This window comes from Sminthopsis crassicaudata, chromosome 5 (genome assembly GCF_048593235.1).
Source record: "Sminthopsis crassicaudata isolate SCR6 chromosome 5, ASM4859323v1, whole genome shotgun sequence".
Lineage (NCBI taxonomy): Eukaryota > Metazoa > Chordata > Mammalia > Dasyuromorphia > Dasyuridae > Sminthopsis > Sminthopsis crassicaudata.
Genome location: NC_133621.1, coordinates 19,473,934 through 19,487,927, shown reverse-complemented (window position 1 = coordinate 19,487,927; position 13,994 = coordinate 19,473,934). Strand labels below are relative to the sequence as shown.

The 13,994-nt window shown below is 42.8% G+C and overlaps 1 protein-coding gene and 1 long non-coding RNA gene across 3 annotated transcripts in view; one reads left to right on the top strand and one right to left on the bottom strand.

Annotated features, from left to right (window-relative positions):
• Positions 1 to 13,994, bottom strand: part of LOC141542630 (uncharacterized) — a 68,597-nt gene that overhangs the window by 8,385 nt on the left and 46,218 nt on the right. Inside the window, exon 3 of one of the 2 annotated variants that reach the window (XR_012482220.1) lies at positions 6,102 to 6,470. The exons of the other annotated variant lie outside the window; for it this stretch is intronic. This is a non-coding gene — a long non-coding RNA (uncharacterized LOC141542630). Of the gene's footprint in view, positions 1 to 6,101; positions 6,471 to 13,994 lie in introns of those variants that run through there. 2 annotated transcript variants of the gene reach the window in all.
• The window catches only part of CMTM8 (CKLF like MARVEL transmembrane domain containing 8), a 64,382-nt gene that overhangs the window by 14,718 nt on the left and 35,670 nt on the right, over positions 1 to 13,994 (top strand). The gene's annotated exons all lie outside the window — the stretch shown is intronic.

Here is a 13,994-nt window from a genome sequence, read left to right as displayed (position 1 = left end):
TTCTCCCGGAATCTTGTAAATCACAGCCTTAAGGAAGAGAGGATTAACTATTATAGTCATTGTTTAAATGCCAAGGTGCTTAAAAATAATTGGCCAACCCAGGCTCTGGGCTCTCTGTTTATTTGGCAAACACTTTCCCTGTGTCCTTGCAGACTAATGCCCTGCAAGGTGTTTAGTGTTGGGAACCTGGGTTTCCATTCTAATTGATCTCCTGGCTTCCAGAGTGCCTTCCTTCCCCCATTTACAAAGAAGGAAACTGAGACCCAGAGGTGTCAGGTGACTGGCCTGCATCCATGCTGCTGCATCGGTTATTTAATGGACTCATAAGTTTAGAGTTTGAAGGAATCCTGGAGGTCTTTGGGTTCGACTATCTCATTTCAGAAATGAAAATGGGGCCCAAAAAGGAAAGGGAAGAAGCATTTATATGTCTGCTGTGTGCCCAATATTTTTTTTTTTACAATAATCTTATTTGATTCCTCCCAACAACTCTTTGAGGGAGATGCTGTTATTATCCCCATTTTACAGTTGAGAAAACTGAGGTAAATGGGTTAAGTGCTTTACCCAAGATCACATGGATAGTATGTGGCAGAATTGGGATTTGAATCCAGATGAATCCAGATAGCTAACTCCAAATCCTTTCCATTTTACCATTTTGTATCTCATATTTAGTTGTTCCATAGATGCTCTGAGTTTACCTCTGAAGGTATTCCTTCCAACAAAGTAGATCTCAGTTCTTCCATGGCTTCCCATCCTGCGTTCTCCCTTACATTTGCCTCAGAGAGTCTCCCCAAAGCTCTGCAAGCCTTCCTCCATTTCTCCTGACGTTGTGATGGGGCCAAGGGAACACATCAACTGCCTACCTCTCCTCCCTCAATTCTTACTCAACACAAGTTATGGATAGCAAAGTGGCATCTCTTCAGACTCAAATGAAAACATTAGCTATTTCTCCAGCAGTTTTTGGAGTTTAAAGCTCTAAAAACTAACCAGAGCACCTGCTCTCTGTTTCTATGGTGTTTTAGGTGGCTGGTTTTTGGAGGAAATGTAAAGACTTGATTATAGTGTACCAAATGTCAAGAAACTCTTTTTAAAAAATATTTGTTTTTGCAGGCATTTATTATTCCTCTCTCCCACGGCCTCCCCCTTGAACAATTAAAAAACAAAAAATAAAGCCTTCATAGTCAAATTCTCACATTGGCCATGTCCCCAAAATATGTCTCATTTTGTTGTGGTTTTTTGCCCATTATTTTTCTAGCAGAAGATGGAGAGGCTCTGACCAGAGTTTCAAAAATTTTCAGTGTTATTTTTCTTTATTATTGTTTAAATTGTCCTGCTAGTCTGAGTCACCTATAAGGCCAGCGTGCCCTGAGACTCTTAATTCACCATTTATTATAAGACAATAAAATTCTATTATATTCTCATACCATAAGTTGTTTAACCTTTCCATAATAGGTGGAAACCCCTTAGTCACAATTTGGGGTTACTAGGGAAAGAACAGCTATAAATATTTTTGTACCCATGGCTCCTTTCTTCTGTTTAGTATAGATCCAGAGTAGTCCAGCTAAATCAAAGGGGTTGCATAGTTCGTCACTTTCTGGGCATGGTTCCATATTGCTCTTTAGAAGGGCTGGACTGATTCATACCTTCACCAATGGACACTAGTATGCCAGTTTTTCCATAGCCCCACCAGCATTACTTCTTGTTCTTGTTCTTGTTCTTCTTCTTCTTCTTCTTGTTCTTGTTCTTGTTCTTCTTCTTGTTCTTGTTCTTGTTCTTCTTTCTTCTTCTTTCTTCTTGTTCTTCTTCTTGTTGTTCTTGTTCTTGTTGTTGTTGTTGTTGTTGTTGTTGTGTTGTCGTTGTTGTTGTCGTTGTCGTTTTTATTTACCAGATATTTGCATGGGTAATTTTACAACATTGACAATTGCCAAACCTTTTGTTCTAATTTTTCCCCCTCCCTCCCCCCCCACATGGCAGGTCAACCAATACATGTTAAATATGTTAGAGTATAAATTAAATACAATATATATATACATGACTAAACAGTTGTTTCATCATTTCTTCTTTAAGGAAATTTAATATTTAAAGACAATTTCAACTCGGTGGTGTGGTAGAACATCGGACTGGGAATGAGGAAGACCTGAATTCAAAACCTGCCTCAGACATTAATTAATAGCTTAATTTTTCTCACTATCAGTCACATTCCCTATCTGTACAATGGGGCTGATAATAGTGCCTACCTCCCAGAGTTGTTGTGAGAATTAAATGAAATGATATTTGTAAAGGACTTTGTAAACTTTGTATAAATGCTGGTTATTCTTCTTGTTGTTGTTGTGTTGTAGTAATAGTGGCCATGGTGGTGGTGGTAGTGGTAGTAGTAGTTAGTAGTGATAGTAGTGGCTATACTAGTAGTAGTAGTTGTCATCATCATCCTCATGACCACACAGTGACATCTATCCTGAGGTTGAACTCAGTGACCCACAGGGTTCTTTCTAGCACTCAATCTGTAATCCCTCCCCACCCATAAATCTGATTTGGCCAGTGGGTGATCTAAAGGAGGAGCCCAAATGGCTTTCTCTGGATGCCCTCTAAAACGGTTCCAGTGGCTACTATTTTATTTATTCTCCCCAGGACTCAGCGCAAAGTGGACAATGGCTTTGTGGCTTGTGTGAATTTTATAACTAAATTAAGGCATGTGTGTAAGACAAGGCATGGTGATAGGGAAGTGAATGAATGAGGAGAAATAAAATATATCATGATAGGAATCCAACTTTTGGAGTGCTCCTAGAGGAGTATAGCTGACTGAGTATGTGTAGGGATTATGCCAGTTTATTTGACAGGAAATAAGGTCTTCATATTAATTGATTAATTAATTGGTTGATTATGTAAGCCTAAATGGCTTCCTTAGATTTCATTTCTGTTTCCTTTATTTATTCAAACTAAAATTATGACAGAGACTTTGACACTATTGTATATTGTCTGTAGGGTCTGCGTTCAAATGCTGCCTCTGATGCTTAGGCTCTCAGGAGCACTAAAAATGAGTTCATATTTATAAATCACGCTACAAACCTTAAAGCATAATGCAAGTTCTAGTTATTGTTGATTATTATTATTTCATCTATGGCCTTGAGCAAGGCTCTGGGAGCCTCAGTTTCGTCTCTTTAAAATGAAAGGATTGCATTAGATTTACTTTTTCATTCCAGATCTAGGAGCCTTTTTCCCCTTGAGCCTAAAGAAGATAGCAGTTACATACATAAGCCATCTCCATTATACCTCTTCAACATTATTTTATTGTTCAGTTGTGTTTTCAATCAACTCTGCAAAACCCCAGGTGGAATATTCTTGGCAAAGATATTGGAATAGCTTCTTTAGCTTATTTTATAGATGAGGAAACTGAGGCAGAGATTAAGTGACATGTTAAGGGTCTCATTTAAACTTAGGTTTCCCTGATTCAAGGCCCAACTCTCTGTATACAGTGGTGCCTCCTAGTTTCTTAACAAATATGAAGAAATGGGAGGTAGAGTTGATCTATGACTCCTATAATTTGAAGGTGTGGAAGAGAGAGATTATACTTGTTCTACTTGATCTAGAAGGGGAGAACCAGGAACCATGGAGGAAGCTGTGAAGACATAAACTGAGGTTTGGCATAAGGGAAAACTTCCTATTAGAGTTACTGCCTTGGAGGCAGTGGTCTTCCCTTCACTAGACATCTTTAGACTGACTGATTATTTGCCTTGGATGTGATTCTGGTTTGGATATGGATTGGACTAAATGGCCAGAGATCCCTTCTGATTGAGAGTTGATGGATGAATGGATGGATGGACGGATGGACAGATGGATGGACGGATAGACAGCTGGATGAATATATACAGAGTTGGAAACTAGCCATAATATAGAAAGTGGGTGTATATCTTGTGCATCCCATGTGACACCGCAGGCTAGAACTAAGATGTCTGCCATGGAGCTCTTGAGATGCTTCTACTTCGATAGAAAAAATGTTGGTTTTAGAGACAGAAACTAGATTCAAATCCGCTCAATGTCACTCACTGTCTCTGTGTCTCTGGGCTCATTTCTCTGTATTTCAGTTTTTTCAGCTGTAAAATGAGGTAACTGGACTAGATAACTTCTCATTTAGAGCCAGGTTCTTCCAGTTCTAAATCTGTGATTCCATGATCTATCTTCAGGAAATTAAAAGAACCAATGGGCCTTGAGCTCTAGCCAGCAGAGGGCAGGAGCCACGCAGCCATTGTCCACTTTGAGCTGAGTGTTGGGGAGAATAAGTAAAATGCCCTTTTTTAGAGGGCATCCAGAGAAAGCCATTCCAGGGTCCTCCTTTAGATACTAGCCCACCAAAGAGACTTGGATTTCCCAGAGACATGGGGTTCCCACACTGAAACTTTGGGCTAAGTTTGCTTACTATGGGCTCTAGTCGACTTTTAGAATTCTCTGGACATTATTTCTTGTAGTAATATGAGGTGTCCTTTGCTCCTGGCAAAGGATGAAGTAGCTGCTCCTCAGATCCCCAAGGTTTATGCTCCCCATTTTTACTCCAGCCTTCCTTCTGTGCTTCACCATGCTGAAGAGCTGGCCCCAGACTCATGAAAACACCAGAGGCATTAGGTGACTAGGCTGTTGTATCTTGGGTACATCTTTCCCCCAGGAACTGGCCACAGCACTTAATCTAGCACTTGTGGGTGATATTGCACAATAATCATCTGTGTCTTCCCTGACTTAGCACACTGTGTGGCAAATAGTAGGTGCTTAATAAATGCCTGTGGACTCGAGTTGACTTGACTTTGCATATTATCCACCTGCTGGACTAGAAGTTTCATGTGGGCCTGGCTATGTCTCATCACCTCAGCACCAGGCACACGTAGGAGGATCATAAGATCATAAATTTAGAACAAGAAGGAATCTCAGAAACTATCAGATCCGACCCCCTTATTTTACAGATGTAGAAACTGAGGCACAGAGAAAGATTAAGTGACTTGGCTGGAGTCACACAACTAGTGAAATCCCTGAATCAGGATTTGAACTCAAGTATTCATGATTCCTTGTTCTATCCACTGAGCCATCTCAATACCAAATCAATGCTTATTAAATGTATCTTAGATGGAGGCGGCGTGCAGGTTAGCATAAACTTTTGGAGCCAGGGAGATGGGATTCTGACTCTTAATATGTGACCCGGACAGTAATCTTTCTCAGCCTCGGTTTCCTCATCTGTAAAATAGAGATAATAGCAGCATCTGTCTCCCAGGGTTATTGCAAGAATCAAATGACATAATATACAATGAACATCTCGGAGAGCTTTTTAAAGTATTACATGAATTATTATTACTGGTCATTTGGGCTGATAATAATAATGGACATACATATGGCTTTAAGTATCAGTTGAAGATTTTATTTTATTTGATCATCATAAAAATCCTAGAAGGGAGAGGTTATTAGGATCCCCACTTTATAATTTAGAAAACTAAGGGACAGAAAAGTCAAAGCAATTTTCCCAGAATCACAGTGAGTGGCAGAAGTGGGATCTGAACTTGTTTTCTTTTTTTTTTTTTTTTTTCCTAATTGAATTTCTTTCTTTAAAAAAAAATTCAACTGTATCTTGTTTTTTCAATTACATGTAAAGATAGTTTCCACTTTTGTAAGTTTTTGAGTTCCAATTCTTTTCTCCTCCCCTACTGCAATCTCATAGGTTATATATGTACAATACTTTTAAACATATTTCCATATTTGTTATATTGTGCAAGAAAAACCAGCCCCAAAGGCAAACAAACAAACAAACCATGAGAAAAAAAAAAAGCAAACAACAGCAACTAAAAAAAGTGAAAACAGTAGGCTTCAATCCATATTCAGTTTCCACAGTTCTGGAACTTGGATGCAGATGGCAATTTCCATCCCATGATTATTGGAACTGACTCCGATCAATGTATTGCTGAGAAGAGCTAATTCTATCTTAGTTGATCATCACATAATCTTGTTACTATGTACAATGTTCTCTTGGTTCTGCTCATTTCACTCAGCATCAGTTCATGTAAATCTTTCCAGGCTTTTCTGAACTCCTCCTGCTCATCATTTCTTACAGAACAATAATATTCCATAACGTTCATATCCCATAACTTATTTAGCCATTCCCCAGCTGATGGACCTCCACTCAGTTTCCAGTTTCTCACCACTACAAAAAGAGCTGCTGTAAATACTTGTGCGCATGTGGCTCCTTTTCTCTCTCTTGTGATCTCTTTGGGATATAAGCTTAGTAAAGACACTGCTGGATCAAAGGGTATGAAGAGTATTATAGCCCTCTGCACATGACTCCAAATTCTTCTCCAGAAAAATCCAGGTTCTCTTGATCCCCCCGTCCAGCATTCAGTCCATTATTCAGGGTTACTTCTAAAAGGAAAGGCTTCCAGGGCAAGGACAAGCTGACTCAGTGAGGGAACCAGCATTTATTAAGTGCCTACTCTGCACCAGTACTGGGGATTAAAAGAAAGACAAATTAAAAAACCAGTCCTTACCCTTAAGAAGCTCCCAGTTTAATGGGGAAGACGGCATACAAACAAGACATTTACAGGCTAGACTGGGGGTAGTCTGGGAGGGAAGACACTAAGATTAAGGAGGACCAATGAAGGCTTCTTGCATATTTTAGCTGATCCATAAAGGAAGCCAGGAGGTGGAGGTAAGATGGATGATGGGGGAATGTCAGCATGGTAAGCTAGTCTGGTTGGGAGAGGCTGGTCTGCAAAAGATTGGATTCCAGGTGAGGAGTTTTTTCAGCCCCATCTCTGCAAGCCTGCTTGGGGGGTTGGGCCCTGCCTCGACAAAGGCATCATTAACAAGATGAAAAATTGGGATTCTTGGCTGTTGGGAAGTGTCTACGCCTGGGTATTGGGGGAATCTGTCAGGCAGCACTACACAATCTTAATAGTGTATCACAAGGAATGGATTCAAAGCTGTGATGGCTCAAGATAACAATTTTCTCTATTGTTCCTTTTCCTTATCTGGGAGAGGGCTTAATTACAAGCTTACTGGCAGTTAAGGGAAAGATGTTCTGAATCTTAGAAAAACTGGCAGTTCCCTGGAGTCCCTAAATTGGGAGGTGTGTGGGAAGCCTTCTGGCATGTGGTTCAGCTGGAATGGAAGCTGGGTGGCAGATCCCTTCGGTACCAGGGAAGGCACTTTCTTGTCATTCGTTTGCAAAATAGATGGAGCTCTGAGGAAAGGTCCCATGTGGGAAGATGGGAAGGAGGTGGTCTGCTACAGAGCCCTCACAGAGGACCCCTGTTGGCTGAGACTTGTGGTCACTGTGTTTAGTTAGAATCCCAGCAAAATCACCCAGTCTCCTACTGGAGAAGGGTTTCGAAATGTTGTCGAGTCACTTCAGTCATGTCCGATTCTTTGAGGCCCCATTTGGGATTTTCTTGGCAAAGATACTGGAGTGGCTCGCCATTTCCTTCTTCAGCTTATTTGACAGATGAGGAAACTGAGGCAAACAAGGTGAAGGGACTTGCCCAAACTTGCCCAGCTAATAAGCGTCTGAGACTGGATTTTAACTTAAAGATGAGTGCTCCTGACTTCAGGCCAGACATCCTAGCCACTGTGCCACCCTTTGATTTGTTGGCGCGTCTCAAATGTGAGTTTTATGAACATTTACAAGCTGTGCTTCCTGCTCTTTAAAAGGCATCAACTTTCAGTATAAAAAAGGGTTTTTTTAAAAGCAGGGTTGGGGTCAGAAGCATGTGTTTCTATGGTTTTCTGCTCCCTATTCCTCCTTCTCTTTCCCCTTTTTAAAAGAAGGGTATTCAGAAAGCTCCAATACTGCTTTGGAGCAGCAGCTAGGTAATATAATGCATAGATCCCCAGGGTCCTAGAGTCCAGAAGACCTGACTTCAAATCTGACTTCAGGTCCTTTCTAGCTGTGTGACCCTAAGCAAGTCACTTCACCCTCTTTGCTTCAGTTTGTAACAAGGACATGGTACCTTCTCTGTCCACACACACACACACACACAGAGTAACAGGTCCTTTCCCAAAAGAAGAGGGAGTGTAAAAATTAAAAAGAATATTTGTGCAGCTCAGATAATGAAAGCCACTGATGCGCATTGCCTTAAGCTGTGTCATAACTGAGAGTTTGGAAAAATAAATCAGCCTCAGCTTCCTTATCTATAAAAGGGTATGATAAGACTTGTTGAACCTGCCTCTTGGGGTTCTCGTGAAACTCAGTTCAGATAAGATGTGTAAAGGACTTTGAAAACCTTAAAATGCCTATCAATTATTGCAAAACACCAAATTGTCTCCCAGAATGGTGGCCCAATTTACAGGGCCCAAATGTCCGTTTGGTACGTGAGGGTTCTTAGCGAGTAGGAGAATCGGGGTGGGCCGATAATCATTGAGTAGACATTTCTTTCTTTTTTAAGCTATCCCCATAATTCTTCTCTAAGTCCGAGTCAAAGCTGCCATGCTCACGAGGCACAAAGGTCACTTTACCGTGGAGTAACATAGCTGATGTTATGTGCCTGAGGATTTATGTACACTGTGAGCCTCTTGAAAGAATTTCCAGGGCTCCCCAGAGCCAATGGTGCCAACTGCCTTGTTTCCACAGAACCTTGATGTGGCAGTAGGGCTAAAAGGAAGGCTGTTCTCTCCATCTCAGCTGGGAGGAACCCCAAATGGGCCTTTGGATTTAGGGCTGGAGCAGATTCTTGATTACCTAGAGGATTTCTCTCTCCTGTCTTATAAGGATGTGCAAGGCCCCTAGTTCTGTAGTTGGGATTGGTAGCAGGATACTGGCAGCCCCTCCATGGGAAGGGAAAGAGTGGGGGAGGGAAGAGAAAGGGGAGAAGGAGGGAAGGGGGAAGAGGGGGGAGAGAGAGAATGAAGGGGGAGAGAGAGAGAATGAAGGGGGAGAGAGAGAAAATGAAGGGGGAAGAGAGAATGAAGGAGGGGAGAGAGAATGAAGGGGGGAGAGAGCTAGTGTGTGTGTGTGTGTGTGTGTGTGTGTGTGTGTGTGTGTGTGTGTTTGGTTGGTCAGTCAATCTGGCTTGAAACTTTTCAGATCCGGCTGAATGAATATTCTCCTGATTAATCACTGGATGTTAAGGGGGCTGCTTCCCTTCAACATCAGGTATCTATGCACACTCCTGGGTGCTCAGATTCCCCTGTACAAAAGCAGCTTTGCTCACTCCCACCTCCTTGCCCAGAGTCCCCAGCCAATATTTATTTCATGTCAGCAACATATGACGCCTAAGTATTAGTCCTGGGATTGTTAGGAAGTGCCTGGTATTGGCTTGGTTAAGACATCATCGAGAACACACACAAGACAAAGGAGAGAGAATTCTTTGCGCCGGGTGACAAATTCCCGTTCCCGGCCTTCGTCCCTGGTCTGCTCTTCGGGCCGGGGCCCCTGGTAGTGCCGGCCAGCTAGGCAAATACCTTCTCAAACGCAGCCTGGCAAAATCGTGGGTTCTGTTGATTTTGGGGGAGAGACTCGGGCTTGTCAATAAAAGGGCTGAGAAAACTGATGAGCAGAAATATTTCTGCTTGGATTTGAGAACTCCAGGGTCTGGAGTTTATGTTCCTGGTTGAGAACTGGATAAATTAAATGTGGCCTCAGTATCTTTCCATGAGCCCATGGTTAATATAGGCCATCTTGCCAATGTAATTAAAAACATTTTTCTAAGTGTGAGTGAACGGGGTAATGTTCCAAGTGGGAATTATGCTGGAGAAATGGAAAGGAGAGAAACGTGAAATGGATCTGTTTTCTCAGAGATTTGGGATTACCCTCCAACAATGCAGATAATAATAGCTGCCCACCATCCTCTAGGAATCTTGTCCAAGATCTCCCATGTATTCACCACAAGGAGTCTGTCCAATGGACTTCAGGCTTTCCTCACTTTCGCCCAACGACTCACAGGATCAAATGAGAGATTTGTAAAGTCCTTAGCACAGTGCTTGGCACATAGTAGGTGCTTAATAAATTTTGGCTGATTGGTTGATGGACATTACAGTCCCCCATCAAGACATTGGTTTTCAGAATCAGGGAAGTGGATTTGAATTCCATTATTTGCTCTGAGATCTTAGGCAAGTTCCTGAGATCCAGTTTCTTCTTCCGTAAGACAGGGGCAACATTTATACTACCCACCTCACTGGGTTGCCTTTGAGGGTCAAAGTAGATAATACATAGAAACATTTCATGAGCCATCAGTTTTTGTCTCATTATTTATAAGGTAATGAAAGAGACACATTCATCCCAGAAGCTTGACTACACCCTAAAAGCAAAACTATTTTTAGTTATGTAGGTTGTATAGGATTTGGTTCAGTGGAGCCTGAAATTTTGAAAGGCTTTTCTGTTTTTCAGATTTCACAAGCTATTCCAACCCTTGCATTGAGGGTGGTAAGAAAAGCTCCGAATCTTTGCAGGAGAAACTATTACTTGGTTTTTGATCTCAGCGTCCAAAGTGTTCCCCTAGTGTTTAGCTTAATTCTACTTGGCACCGATTTTATATTTTACTTCCTCCATGGGCTTCTGGGAAAAAAGTAATGATTTATGTTAGCCTGCAATATACGTATTTGTGGGCTATTCTTCATTTATAAGCTCCATGCAGCTGCCAAATTAATATTCCTAAAGCGCAGGTCTGACCATTCCCTGCCCGGGAACCCTCAATGGTTCTTTATTACTTTGAGGGTAAACTACAGATTCTTCTTTGGGGGCATTTGAAGATTTTCACGATCCAGCTTGGACCTCCCTACACTTCCGGGCATGTGTCACGTAATTCTCCCTTCTACGCTCCATGATATCCTTGCCAAGGATAATTACCCCACGTCTGATATTTTGACCCTTCACCCTGGCTGTGTCCGTTCCTCCGCTGCTTTTTCTTTTGCCATTCGCCTATCGGGGATATCCCCTGGCTTTCTTCAAGCCTGAGTTTCCAAGCCATTTACTGATTCTCACAGTTGTTAGAACTCCCCTCCCCAGCACAAAACACAAGCACTACTCAGTTACATTTATTTATCTTAGTACAGACCATTCTCTCTATACCCCCTTGGGAATGGAAGCATTTTGAGGGCAGCTATCTGTTTTTAAGGGTAGTCAAGTGATGACATAGTGCTTTTAAGGGTAGTTAGGTGATGACATAGTGCACAGAGTCCCGGGCCTGGAGTCAGGAAGACTCGTCTTACTCCTGAGTTCAAATCCAGCTTCGGACACTTATCCACTGGATGACCCTGAGCGAGTCACTTAATCTTGTTTGCTCAGTTTCCTCATCTGTAAAACGAGCTGGAAAAAGAACTGGCAAATCTTTCCAATATCTTTGCCAAGAAAACCCCAAAGGGATTCCCAGCTGAAAAATGATTGAACAGCAGCTTTTAAAGATACTGAGGTCTTGCAAAGCCCGGCTTTGATCCTTGGCCTTTCCTCTTTGATATTCCCTCCTCTTGGCTTCTGTGACACAGCTGGCTCCTGATTCTCTGCCTCAATTTCCCCTTTCCACATGAATGTTCCTCAGGGCTCTGATCTTGCCTCTCTTTGTCTAAACCTTTTCTTCCTCGAGAATCTCCTGGATTTACATCATCTTTATGTAAGTGACTCCCCAATCTGTGTCCCTCATCCCCTTCCAGAGCTCACTCCCACATTGCCCACTGTCTGCTGGCCTTCCTGGGCAGAGTGTAAGAAGGGCTGTGGTGCAAAACAATGCTGGAAAGGGAGCTTGGGCCAGGCTTTGGGAAGTCTTGAATGCCAAGATAATTCCTTGCTCAGAGATTAGAAAGATTACTGCAGATTTCAAGAGTAATACAAAAGTGACATGATCCTAACAGTGCATTAACAAGAACCCACGGGCAGCGATGGGAAGGGAGAGGGATGATTAGATAGAGATAACTGACATGTGTTAAGCCCTTGGCGTGTGGCCGGAAGGCTAAGCACAGAAGCAAGCAAAGCAGTCCCTGGCCTCAGGGAGCTTGCCTTCTGACGGGGGAAGGCTCCAGTGCCGGGGAGTTCTAAGGGGATGGACCACACACACAGCAGCTTATGGACATGATTAGGAAGTGGCGTGAAGGCAAAATTCCCTTAGCAGAGGCTGGAGGCAGGGAGACCAGTTAGGAGGCTATCACAGAAGTCCTGGTAATAGTGAAATTCGTCCAAGGAGATGACTCCGTGAGTGGAGTTAAAAAGATGTAGAAATCTATCAGACTTGACAAATGATTGTAGTTTGAGACTGAGAAACAGAGAGAGAGATAAGGAAGGGAACAAGCATTATTTATTTATCATATTTTTATATAATTTATATATTTATATATTATTTATTAAGCACCTACTAAATGCCATGCACTATACTAAGTTTGATCTTTACATCAATCCTGTGAGGTAGGTGTGATTGTGATTCCCATTTCACAGTTGAGAAAACTGAGGCAGAGGTTAAGTGACTCCCAGGTCCACACAACTAGCAAGTGTTGAAGGCTGGATTTGAATTCAGGCCTTCCTGACTTTAGACCCAATGAACTACCTAGTTGCTAACTAAGAGTCAAGGATGTCCCTGAGCTGACAAGTCTGGTGACTGACTGGAAGCAGGGTGGCGGCTTAGAGGAATTGGGGCAATTGGAGAAGGAGGAGGTTGGGATGGGGTGGAGATGAGGGCCAGGGAGGCAATGTGGATGATCTCCTCCCCAGTTCTAGCGCATGTACTTCTCTGCCCTCCCACGTGGTCCCGTCTCAACTATCTGTGCTCCTTTAGGTCAGAAGGGTTTTACGAGCCAAGCCCTTCAGTTGGCTTTTACTGAGTCAGGAAGATACGGTGTAGCTCAAGCCAACAACAGAACCAGAGTGGTTGTCTTCATGCCAGCCTACCGAGTGTTCATAGGAACCATGGTATCAGTCTGAGCAGCCACAGTGGACACATTGACCTGGCTCAAACACAGAATGTCACTTTGGCCCTCCTGGAGAACAAAGGACAACAACCTATGAATTGGCCTATGAATGATTGGACGTAGTTAGTGTCCCGTCCCTCGCCCTCACTCCTTCTCTTTTTCTTCTCGTGATATTCCAAAATAACGTCACCCAGTCCTGGGTCCTTAAGTCTAAGGGCTGGGTTGTCCTGACTTTCTAGTAGAAAGAGGGACAGTGTCACATGTCTCTAGCATGTGACACTTACCATCCGCTGCAAATAGACCATATTGCCATTATGTTCAGAATATAGCCCTCCGAAGGTTGCTAAATCCATATATCTTTTCTGATCCCAGTTTCAATAGTTTATGCCCATTTTACAGATTCAGAGCCTGAGTAACTTGCCTGGGGACACACAGCAAAGGCAGGATGGGGATCTGGGTCTCCCGCGTAGCCCCTGGTGTGAGGCCTGCCATGTAGCAGATCCTTAATTTTTTAAAATTGTCAAGTGACCGATTCTGCCCATTGGGCCCTTGTCCTTAACGGCCGCCATGCTTCTAGGAGTCTTTCCTGAGCACACAGGCAGGAGCTTGTTCGTGTCGGTGTGGGCGGGAGCGATTGTGGGGAGTCATAATTCCAGAGGGTGTATGTGCACTGCTTCTGGATGAGAATTAACCCACCTGTCATGCCCTTCCAGAGAAGGATAGGCCCAGTGAGTAATGATAGTAATTATCCGAACTGCCACTTAGTCCAGTCTTTAGGTATAATAAGTCCTTCAGATGCACTGCTTCAGTTGAGCCTCCCCACAAATTCTGAGGCAGGAGGAATAATAGCAATCAAAACAGCTGCTGATGCCCAGGATCCCAAGTCAGGAGAGGACAGTGACCTCAGGGGACACCGATGAGGAAACTGAGGTTCAGCTTAATTATGGCAAATCATAAGCAGCAGAGCCAGGATTTGAACCAAGGTGAAAACAAACAAACAAAAAACAGACCTTGTGGACCTTTTGATCCAATTTTCTCATTTTTCAAATGGGGAAACTGAGGCAAAAGTGGATGAGTGAGGAGGTAGGAGTGAGCCAGCAAAAAATGCATTTCCAAAGAGGTAGGAGAGGAGGGAGCCATGA